The following is a 12,105-nucleotide window of genomic DNA, read 5'->3' as shown; positions in this document are numbered from 1 at the left end:
CCCGCGATTATGGGCAGATGGGAATTTGTTAATGTCCAGTTGTAGAAAACCTGAAGTTGACCTTAATTAAAATACATCAACCACGTGTGTAACCGTGATGGTCTCTTTCCGGCGTAGTCCGGGAAGTGAACACGGTGTTGGAGTTATGCTTGACGTAGGTTGTTCTAGGATCACTTCTTGATCATAGTTTCTCGATCATGCTTTGCCTTCTCTTCTCGCTCTCATTTGCGTATGTTAGCCACCATATATGCTAGTCGCTTGCTGCAGCTCCACCTCATACCTTTACCTTACCCATAAGCTTAAATAGTCTTGATCGCGAGGGTGTGAGATTGCTGAGTCCCCATGACTCACAGATACTTCCAAAACCATCTTGCAGGTGCCGATGAGTCCATGCAGATGACGCAACCAAGCTCAAGGAGGAGCTCAATGAAGATCTTGTTCGTTATGTTGTTTCGTTCTAGTTGATCAGTAGTGGAGCCCAGTTGGGGTCGATCGAGGATCTGTGTAGCATTTGGGGTATTCTTCTTTTATTTTGGGTTCCGTAGTCGGACCTTGATTGTATCTGTTTGAAGTAATGCTTTATTCATGTAATTGTGTGAAGTGGCGATTGTAAGCCAACTATGTATCTTTCCCTTATGTATTACATGGGTTGTGTGAAGATTACCTCACTTGCGACATTGCTTTCAATGCGGTTATGCCTCTAAGTCGTGCTTCGACACGTGGGAGATATAGCCGCATCGAGGGTGTTACAAGTTTCATCATGTGTTGTTTACTTATTTTTATGAATCTATGAGTAGTATCGGAGGGTATGAACCATAGAGAAGTTGGAATACAGCAGGTTTAACACCAATATAAATAAATAATGATTTCATTACAGTACCTTGAAGTGGTGATTTATTTTCTTATACTAACGGAGTTTACGAGTTTTCTGTTAAGTTTTGTGTTGTGAAGTTTTCAAGTTTTGGGTAAAGATTTGATGGACTATGGAATAAGGAGTGGCAAGAGCCTAATCTTGGGGATGCCCAAGGCACCCCAAGGTAATATTCAAGGACAACCAAGAGCCTAAGCTTGGGGATGCCCCGGAAGGCATCCCCTCTTTCGTCTTCGTTCATCGGTAACTTTACTTGGAGCTATATTTTTATTCACCACATGATATGTGTTTTGCTTGGAGTGTAAATTTATTTTGTTAGGATTTGCTTGCTGTTATTTAGAAAAATGTTTTGCATCTTTTATTTCAATAAAAGTGGCATTGATAGCCTTTACTATGTCTATGTTACAAGTATACATGTTTCTGTTTGAAAACAGAAAGTTTACCGCTGTTGCAATAATTCCCTAGAAAAGTCAGAATGTGATAAAATGTTGAAACCTTTTGCATATTAAGCTCTGATAAATTTACTACAGTGGGAATTTTCTTTCATAATTTTTGGAGCTAGGGAAGTATGGATGTTGCAGCATTCTTTGCAGACTATCCTGTTTAGGCAGATTGCTGTTATGTTTGCATTGTTTGCATACGTTTGCTTCTTTAATGATTCTATTTGAGGATAGGACTATTAAATATGCAGAGGCATTTAGTATGCAATGTTGAATAATAATTTTAGTGATTTGCTACAGTAGAGTATGATAAGGTTTTTGCAATGGTTTATACTAACTTATCTCACGAGTCCTTGTTGAGTTTTGTGTGGATGAAGCTTTTGAGATTTAGGGAGACCGTGATATGAGAGGAATTAAGGAGACACAAAAGCTCAAGCTTGGGGTGCCTTGAGATAATATTTCAAGAAGTCTCAAGCGTCAAAGCTTGGGGATGCCCGGTTGGCATCCCACCTTTCTTCTTCAACAACTATCGGTTAGTTTCGGTTGATCCTAAGTTTTTGCTTGCCATTCTTAGAATGTCATTTTATTTTGTTTTGCTTGCTGTTTGAATAGAATACCAAGATCTGAAATTCTTAAATGTTAGAGAGTCTTCACATAGTTGCATAATTATTCGACTACTCATGGATCTTCACTTATATCTTTCGGAGTAGTTTGTCATTTGCTCTAGTACTTCACTTATATCTTTTAGAGCATGGCGGTAGTTTTATTTTGAAGAAATAGATGAACTCTCATTCTTCACTTAGATTATTTTGAGAGTCTTAAATAGCATGGTAATTTTCTTAAAATCCTAATATGCTAGGTGTTGAAGATTAGTAAAAACTTTCTTATGAGTGTGTTTGAATACTAAGAGAAGTTTGATGCTTGATGATTGTTTTGAGATATGGAGGTAATAATATCAAAGTCGTGCTAGTTGAGTAGTTGTGAATTTGAGGAATACTTGTGTTGAAGTTTTCAAGTCCCGTAGCATGCACGTATGGTAAACGTTATGTAACAAGTTTGAAACATGAGGTGTTATTTGATTGTCCTCCTTATGAGCGGCGGTCGGGGACGAGCGATGGTCTTTTCCTACCAATATACCCCCCTAGGAGCATGCGCATAGTGCCGAGGTTTTTGATGACTTGTAGATTTTTGCAATAAGTATGTGAGTTCTTTATGACTAATGTTGAGTCCATGGATTATACGCACTCTCACCTTTCCATCCTTGCTAGCCTCTTCGGTATCGTGCATTGCCCTTTCTCACATTGAGAGTTGGTGCAAACTTCGCCGGTGCATCCAAACCCCGTGATATGATACGCTCTGTCACACATAAACCTCCTTATATCTTCCTCAAAACAGCCACCATACCTATCTATTACGGCATTTCCATAGCCATTCCGAGATATATTGCCATGCAACTTTCCACCGTTCCGTTTATTATGACACGCATCATCATTGTCATATTGCTTTGCATGATCATGTAGTTGACATTGTATTTGTGGCAAAGCCACCGTTCATAATTCTTCCATACATGTCACTATTGAGTCATTGCATATCCCGGTACACCGCCGGAGGCATTCATATAGAGTCATATCTTGTTCCGAGTATCGAGTTGTAATTCTTGAGTTGTAAGTAAATAGAAGTGTGATGATCATCATTATTAGAGCATTGTCCCAAGTGAGGAAAAAAAGAGAAAGGCCATAAAAAAGAGAAAGGCCATAAAAAATGAGAGAAAAAGGGAGAAGGGACAATGTTACTATCCTTTTACCACACTTGTGCTTCAAAGTAGCACCATGATCTTCATAGTAGAGAGTCTCTTGTTTTGTCACTTTCATTTACTAGTGGGAATTTTTCATTATAGAACTTGGCTTGTATATTCCAACAATGGGCCTCCTCAAGTGCCCTAGGTCTTCGTGAGCAAGCAAGTTGGATGCACACCCACTAGTTTCTTTTGTTGAGCTTTCATACATTTATAGCTCTAGTGCATCCATTGCATGGCAATCCCTACTCCTTCCATTAACATCAATCGGTGGGCATCTCCATAGCCCATTGATTAGCCTCGTTGATGTGAGACTTTCTCCTTTTTTGTCTTCTCCACATAACCCCCCTCATTATATTCTATTCCACCTATAGTGCTATATCCATGGCTCGCGCTCATGTATTGCGTGAAAATTTATAGGTTTGAGATTACTAAAGTATGAAACAATTGCTTGGCTTGTCATCGGGGTTGTGCATGATGAGAGAATTCTTGTGTGACGAAAATGGAGCATGACCAAACTATATGATTTTGTAGGGATGAACTTTCTTTGGCCATGTTATTTTGAGAGGACATAATTGCTTAGTTAGTATGCTTGAAGTATTATTATTTCTATGTCAATATGAACTTTTATCTTGAATCTTTCGGATCTGAATATTCATACCACAATTAAGAAGAATTACATTGAAATTATGCCAAGTAGCACTCCGCATCAAAAATTCTATTTTTATCATTTACATACTCGAGGACGAACAGGAATTAAGCTTGGGGATGCTGATACGTCTCCAACGTATCTATAATTTTTGATTGCTCCATGCTATATTATCTACTATTTTGAATGTTTATGGGCTTTATTATACACTTTTATATCATTTTTGGGACTAACCTATTAACCCAGAGCCCAGTGCCAGTTTCTGTTTTTACCTTGTTTTAGGGTTTCGAAGAAAACGAAAATCAAACGGAGTCCAATTGACTTGAAACTTCACGGAACTCATTTTTGGAAGGAAAGAAGCCCAGAAGACTTGGAGTGCACGTCAGGGGATCTACAAGGAGGCCACGAGGCAGGGGGCGCGCCTACCCCCCTGGGCGCGCCCTCCACCCTCATGAGCCCCTCGTGGGCCCCCCTAACGTACATCTTCCGCCTATATATCTCCATATACCCTAAAAACATCAGAGAGCACAATAGATCGGGAGTTCCGCCGCTAGAAGCCTCCGTAGACACCGAAAACCAATCTAGACCCGTTCCGGCACCCTGTCGGAGGGGGCAATCCTTCTCCGGTGGCCATCTTCATCATCCCAGTGCTCTCCATGACGAGGAGGGAGTAGTTCTCCCTCGGGGCAGAGGGTATGTACCAATAGCTATGTGTTTGATCTCTCTCTCTCTCTCTCTCTCTCTCGTGTTCTTGATTTGGCACGATCTTGATGTATCGCGAGCTTTGCTATTATAGTTGGATCTTATGTTTCTTCTCCCCCTCTACTCTCTTGTAATGGATTGAGTTTCCCCTTTGAAGTTATCTTATCGGATTGAGTCTTTAAAGATTTGAGAACACTTGATGTATGTCTTGCCGTGTGTATATGTGGTGACAATGGGATATCACGTGATTCACTTGATGTATGTTTTGGTGATCAACTTGCGGGTTCCGCCCATGAACCTATGCATAGGGGTTGGCACACGTTTTCGTCGTGATTCTCCGGTAGAAACTTTGGGGCACTCTTTGAGGTTCTATGTGTTGGTTGAATAGATGAATCTAAGATTGTGTGACGCATATCGTATAATCATACCCACGGATACTTGAGGTGACATTGGAGTATCTAGGTGACATTAGGATTTTGGTTGATTTGTGTCTTAAGGTGTTATTCTAGTACGAACTCTAGGGCTGTTTGTGACACTTATAGGAATAGCCCAACGGATTGATTGGAAAGAATAACTTTGAGGTTGTTTCTTACCCTACCATAATCTCTTCGTTCGCTCTCCGCTATTAGTGACTTTGGAGTGACTCTTTGTTGCATGTTGAGGGATAGTTATGTGATCCATTTATGTTATTATTGTTGAGAGGACTTGCACTAGTGAAAGTATGAACCCTAGGCCTTATTTCCACGCATTACAATACCGTTTACGCTCACTTTTATCATTAGTTACCTTGCTGTTTTTATAATTTTAGATTACAAATACCTTTATCTACTATCCATATACCACTTGTATCACCATCTCTTCGTCGAACTAGTGCACCTATACAATTTACCATTGTATTGGGTGTGTTGGGGACACAAGAGACTCTTTGTTATTTGGTTGCAGGGTTGCTTGAGAGAGACCATCTTCATCCTACGCCTCCTATGGATTGATAAACCTTAGGTCATCCACTTGAGGGAAATTTGCTACTGTCCTACAAACCTCTGCACTTGGAGGCCCAACAACGTCTACAAGAAGAAGGTTGTGTAGTAGACATCAATAGGCTTTTGGAATCACTTGATGCTTGCGAACCATGCCTCATGGGCAAGATGACTAAGACTCCGTTCTCCGAAACAATGGAGCGAGCAACAGACTTATTGGAAATAATATATACTAATGTATGCGGTCCGATGTGTGTTGATGCTCGCGGAGGGTATCATTATTTTCTGACATTCACAGATGATTTGAGCAGATATGGGTATATCTACTTAATGAAACATAAGTCTGAAACATTTGAAAAGTCCAAAGAATTTCATGGTGAAGTGGAAAATCATCATAACAAGAAAATTAAGTTTCTATGATCTGATCCTGGAGGTGAATATTTGAGTTATGAGTTTGGTCTTCATTTGAAACAATGTGGAATAGTTTCACAACTCACGCCACATGGAACACCACGGTGTAATGGTGTGTCCGAATGTCGTAACCACACTTTATTAGATATGGTGCGATCTATGATGTCTCTTACTGATTTACCGCTATCGTTTTGGGGTTATGCTTTAGAGATAGCTGCATTCATATTAAATAGGGCACCATCGAAATCTGTTGAGATGACACCATATGAACTGTGGTTTGGCAAGAAACCCAAGTTGTCATTTCTTAAAGTTTGGGGCTGCGATGCTTATGTGAAAAAGTTTCAACCTGATAATCTCGAACCCAAATCGGAGAAATGTGACTCCATAGGATACCCAAAGGAGACTGTTGGGTACACCTTCTATCACAGATCTGAAGGCAAGATATTCATTGCTAAGAATGGATCCTTTCTAGAGAAGGCGTTTCTCTCGAAAGAAGTGAGTGGGAGGAAAGTAGAACTTGATGAGGTAACTGTACCTTCTCCCTTATTGGAAAGTAGTTCATCACAGAAATCAGTTCCAATGATTCCTACACCAATTAGTGAGGAAGCTAATGTTGATGATCACGAAACTTCTGATCAAGTTACTACCGAACCTCGTAGGTCAACCATAGCAAGATCCGCACCAGAGTGGTATTGTAATCCTATTTTGGAGGTCATGTTACTTGACCATGACGAAACTAAGGACTATGAGGAAGCGATGATGAGCCCAGATTCCGCAAAATGGCTTGAGGCCATGAAATATGAGATGGGATCAATGTATGAGAACAAAGTATGGACTTTGGTTAACTTGCCCGATGATCGGCAAGCCATAGAGAATAAACGGTTCTTCAAGAAGAAGACTGACACTAACGATAATATTACTGTCTACAAAGCTCGACTTGTTGCGAAAGGTTTTCGACAAATTCAAGGAGTTGACTACGATGAGACCTTCTCACCCGTAGCGATGCTTAAGTCTGTGCGAATCATGTTAGCAATTGCCGCATTTTATGATTATGAAATTTGGCAAATGGATGTCAAAATTGCATTCCTTAATGGATATCTCAAAGAAGAGTTGTATACGATGCAACCAGAAGATTTTGTCGATCCTAAAGGTGCTAACAAAGTGTGCAAGCTCTAGCGATCCATTTATGGACTGGTGCAAGCCTCTCGGAGTTGGAATATACGCTTTGATAGTGTGATCAAAGCATACGGTTTTATACAGACTTTTGGAGAAGCCTGTATTTACAAGAAAGTGAGTGGGAGCTCCGTAGCATTTCTGATATTATATGTGGATGACATATTGTTGGTCGGAAATGATACTGAGTTTCTGAATAGCATAAAAGGATACTTGAATAAGAATTTTTCAATGAAAGACCTCGGTGAAGCTGCTTAAATACTGGGCATCAAGATCTACAAAGATAGATCAAGACGCTCAATTGGACTTTCACAAAGCACATACCTTGATAAAGTTTTGAAGAAGTTCAAAATGGATCAGTCAAAGAAAGGGTTCTTGCCTGTGTTACAAGGTGTGAAGTTGAGTCGGACTCAATGCCCGACCACTACAAAAGATAGAGAGAAAATGAAAGTCATTCCCTATGCCTCGGCCATAGGTTCTATCATGTATGCAATGCTGTGTACCAGACCTGATGTGTGCCTTTCTATTAGTTTAGCATGGAGGTACCAAAGTAATCCAGGAGTGGATCACTGGACAGCGGTCAAGAACATCCTGAAATACCTGAAAAGGACTAAGGATATGTTTCTCGTTTATGGAGGTGACAAAGAGCTCGTCGTAAATGGTTACATCGATGCAAGCTTTGACACTGATCCGGATGACTCTAAGTCACAAACCGGATACATATTTTTATTGAATGGTGGAGCTGTCAGTTGGTGCAGTTCTAAGCAGAGCATCGTGGCGGGATCTACGTGTGAAGCAGAATAGATAGCTGCTTCAGAAGCAGCAAATGAAGGAGTCTGGATGAAGGAGTTCATATACGATCTAGGTGTAATACCTAGTGCATCGGGTCCAATGAAAATCTTTTGTGACAATACTGGTGCAATTGCCTTGGCCAAGGAATCCAGATTTCACAAGAGAACCAAGCACATCAAGGGACGCTTCAATTCCATCCGCGATCAAGTCAAGGAGGGAGACATAGACATTTGCAAGATACATATGGATCTGAATGTTGCAGACCCATTGACTAAGCCTCTCTCACGAGCTAAACATGATCAACACCAAGACTCCATGGGTGTTAGAATCATTACTATGTAATCTAGATTATTGACTCTAGTGCAAGTGGGAGACTAAAGGAAATATGCCCTAAAGGCAATAATAAAGTTGTTATTTATATTTCCTTATATCATGATAAATGTTTATTATTCATGCTAGAATTGTATTAACCGGAAACTTAGAACATGTGAATACATAGACAAACAGAGTGTCCCTAGTATGCCTCTACTTGACTAGCTCGTTAATCAAAGATGGTTAAGTTTCCTAGCCATAGACATGTGTTGTCATTTGATGAACGGGATCACATCATTAGAAAATGATGTGATGGGCAAGACCCATCCGTTAGCTTAGCATAATGATCGTTTAGTTTTTCTGCTATTGCTTTCTTCATGACTTATACATGTAACTCAGACTATGGGATTATGCAACTCCCAAATACCGGAGGAACACCTTGTGTGCTATCAAACGTCACAACGTGACTGGGTGATTATAAAGATGCTCTACAGGTGTCTCCGATGGTGTTTGTTGAGTTGGCATAGATCAAGATTAGGATTTGTCACTTCGTGTAGTGGAGAGGTATCTCTGGGCCCTCTCGGTAATGCACATCACTATGAGCCTTGCAAGCAATGTGTCTAATGAGTTAGCCATGGGATGATGCATTACGGAACAAAGTAAAGAGACTTGCCAGTGATGAAATTGAACTAGGTATGATGATACCGACGATTGAATCTCGGGCAAGTAACATACCGATGACAAAGGGAACAACGTATGTTGTTATGCGGTTTGACCGATAAAGATCTTTGTAGAATATTTAGGAGCCAATATGAGCATCCAGGTTCCGCTATTGTTTATTGATCGGAGATGTGTCTCGGTCATGTCTACATAGTTCTCGAACCCGTAGGGTCCGCACGCTTAACGTTCGATGACGATTTGTATTATGAGTTTCATGTTTTAATGAACCGAAGTTTGTTTGGAGTCCCGGATGAGATCACGGACATGACGAGGAGTCTCGAAATGGTCGATACATAAAGATTGATATATTGGAAGGTTATGTTTGGACACCGGAATGGCTTCGGATATGTTTGGGCATTTTCCGGAGTACCGGGGGGTTACTGGACCCCCCCCCCCCCGGGGGGGGGGTTAATGGGCCTTCATGGAAGAGAGGAGGCGACGGGTAGGTGAAGGCGCACACCCCCCAAGCCCAATCCAAATTGGGTTAGGGTTGGGGGGGCCTTTCCTTCTCTCCTTCTCCTCTTTCCCCCCTTCTCCTTGTAGGATTATGAAAGGGGGGGCGAATCTTACTTGGACTGGGAGTCCAAGTAGGAGTCCCCCCCCCCCTTGGCGCGCCACACCTTGGCTGGCCTCCTCCTCCTCCGGCCCTTTATATACGTGGGGAGGGGGCACCCCAAAGACACACAAGTTGATCTTTTAGCCGTGTGTGGTGCCCCCCCTCCACGGTTACACACCTCGGTCATATCGTTGTAGTGCTTAGGCGAAGCCCTGCATCGGTAACTTCATCATCACCATCACCATGCTGTCGTGCTAACGGAACTCTCCCTCGACCTCATTGGATCAAGAGTTTGAGGGATGTCATTGAGCTGAACGTGTGCTGATCGCGGAGGTGTCGTGCGTTCGGTACTTGGATCGGTTGGATCACAAAGACGTTCGACTACATCAACCACGTTACTAAACGCTTCCTCTTTCGATCTACGAGGGTACGTAGACACACTCTCCCCTCTCGTTGCTATGCATCTCCTAAATAGATCTTGCGTGATCGTAGGTAATTTTTTTGAAATACTGCGTTCCCCAACACTACTCACTAATACTTTCGTGCAAATTTTTTATTTTCATGCTAGGAGATCACCACCCACGGTAGACTTTCACTTATATGATGAGTACAAAGAAATGACGCTTTATGACTTTTGTGAGGTTTGTAAATTACCTTATGAGGGTAGCATCAAGGAGCCACGTCCTAGTGATGTGGAAGGCCTTATTAATGAAATTACCGTAGGGGAAAATAGAGGAGTGTCGGGAGCGAGAGTGGCTAGTATACATTTCCCTGTTTTATGCTATTACTCATTATTTGCTGGGAGATGTTTAATTAGTCGTGGAGATAGTGGAGGCCTTAGTGCCCCTGACCTCGCCATTTTGCGCCACGCTTTACATAGAGATGGAACTTATAGTTTGGGCGCTATGGTCACTAAACGGTTGAGTTTAAACCGTACAAAGGGACCTATTTCTGGAGGTATCTTCGCCTCCCGCCTTGCTAAACACTTTGATATACCCATTAGGCACTATGAAAAAGAGGAGAAATTGCTACCCACTATACATTTAGATTATGACAGCATGGTAGCACATAAGTTTATTCGCCATGATGAGGAAAAGAGACTTATTTATAACCTTGTATTTAGCGAGGTCACCTTTCAGATTATTACCTTGCCTGCACCTATTTTGTTCGATATTCATTCAGGCAGGTACTTTATTTTGCCCACGGACATTCATGCATACTGGGAGGGGACACGATCCCCACCTCCTGAGCCAGAGCCATCACCTGATCCATATCAGGAGTCTATGTATCAGTGGGAGCCACAGGAGCTCGCTAACTAATGGAACCCCCAGGATCCTCCTCAGTACACCGGAGAGGGCTACTTTGATCCATGGGTATAGACCAACTTAGGCCAAAAGTCTGAGTTTGGGAAGTACGTATTTCTCACCGACATTACATTCATGTTCACACACTCATCATAGTTATCGGTGTTCATACTTTTTCACTGTAATATCCATGTTAGTTTATTTCTTTTTTTTTTGCTTTCTGAAGGAAATATGCCCTAGAGGCAATAATAAAGTTATTATTTATTTCCTTATATCATGATAAATGTTTATTATTCATGCTAGAATTGTATTAACCGGAAACATAATACATGTGTGAATACATAGACAAACAAAGTGTCACTAGTATGCCTCTACTTGACTAGCTCGTTAATCAAAGATGGTTTTGTTTCCTAACCATGAACAAGTAGTTGTTATTTGATTAACGGGATCACATCATTAAGTGAATGATCTGATTGACATGACCCATTCCATTAGCTTAGCACCCGATCGTTTAGTATGTTGCTATTGCTTTCTTCATGACTTATACATGTTCCTATAACTATGAGATTATGCAACTCCCGTTTACCGGAGGAACACTTTGGGTGCTACCAAACGTCACAATGTAACTGGGTGATTATAAAGGAGTACTACAGGTGTCTCCAAAGGTACATGTTGGGTTGGCGTATTTCGAGATTAGGTTTTGTCACTCCGATTGTCGGAGAGGTATCTCTGGGCCCTCTCGGTAATGCACATCACTTAAGCCTTGCAAGCATTGCAAGTAATGAGTTAATTGCGGGATGATGTATTACAGAACGAGTAAAGAGACTTGCCGGTAACGAGATTGAACTAGGTATTTGGAATACCGACGATCGAATCTCGGGCAAGTAACATACCGATGACAAAGGGAACGACGTATGTTGTTATGCGGTCTGACCGATAAAGATCTTCGTAGAATATGTAGGAGCCAATATGGGCATCCAGGTCCCGCTATTGGTTATTGACCGGAGACATGTCTCGGTCATGTCTACATTGTTCTCGAACCCGTAGGGTCCGCACGCTTAAGGTTACGATGACAGTTTTATTATGAGTTTATGCATTTTGATGTACCGAAGGTTGTTCGGAGTCCCGGATGTGATCACGGACATGACGAGGAGTCTCAAAATGGTCGAGACATAAAGATTGATATATTGGAAGCCTATGTTTGGATATCGGAAGTGTTCCGGGTGAAATCGGGATTTTACCGGAGTACCGGGAGGTTACCGGAACCCCCCAGGAGCTATATGGGCCTTAGTGGGCTTTAGTGGAAAAGAGAAGGGGCAGCCCAAGATGGGCCGCGTGCCTCCCCCCTCCCCTAGTCCTATTAGGACAAGGAGAGGTGGCCGGCCCCCCTCTCTCTTTTCCCC

Source organism: Triticum dicoccoides, chromosome 1A (assembly GCF_002162155.2).
Source record: "Triticum dicoccoides isolate Atlit2015 ecotype Zavitan chromosome 1A, WEW_v2.0, whole genome shotgun sequence".
Taxonomy (NCBI): Eukaryota; Viridiplantae; Streptophyta; class Magnoliopsida; order Poales; family Poaceae; genus Triticum; species Triticum dicoccoides.
This window is presented reverse-complemented; position numbering follows the sequence as displayed.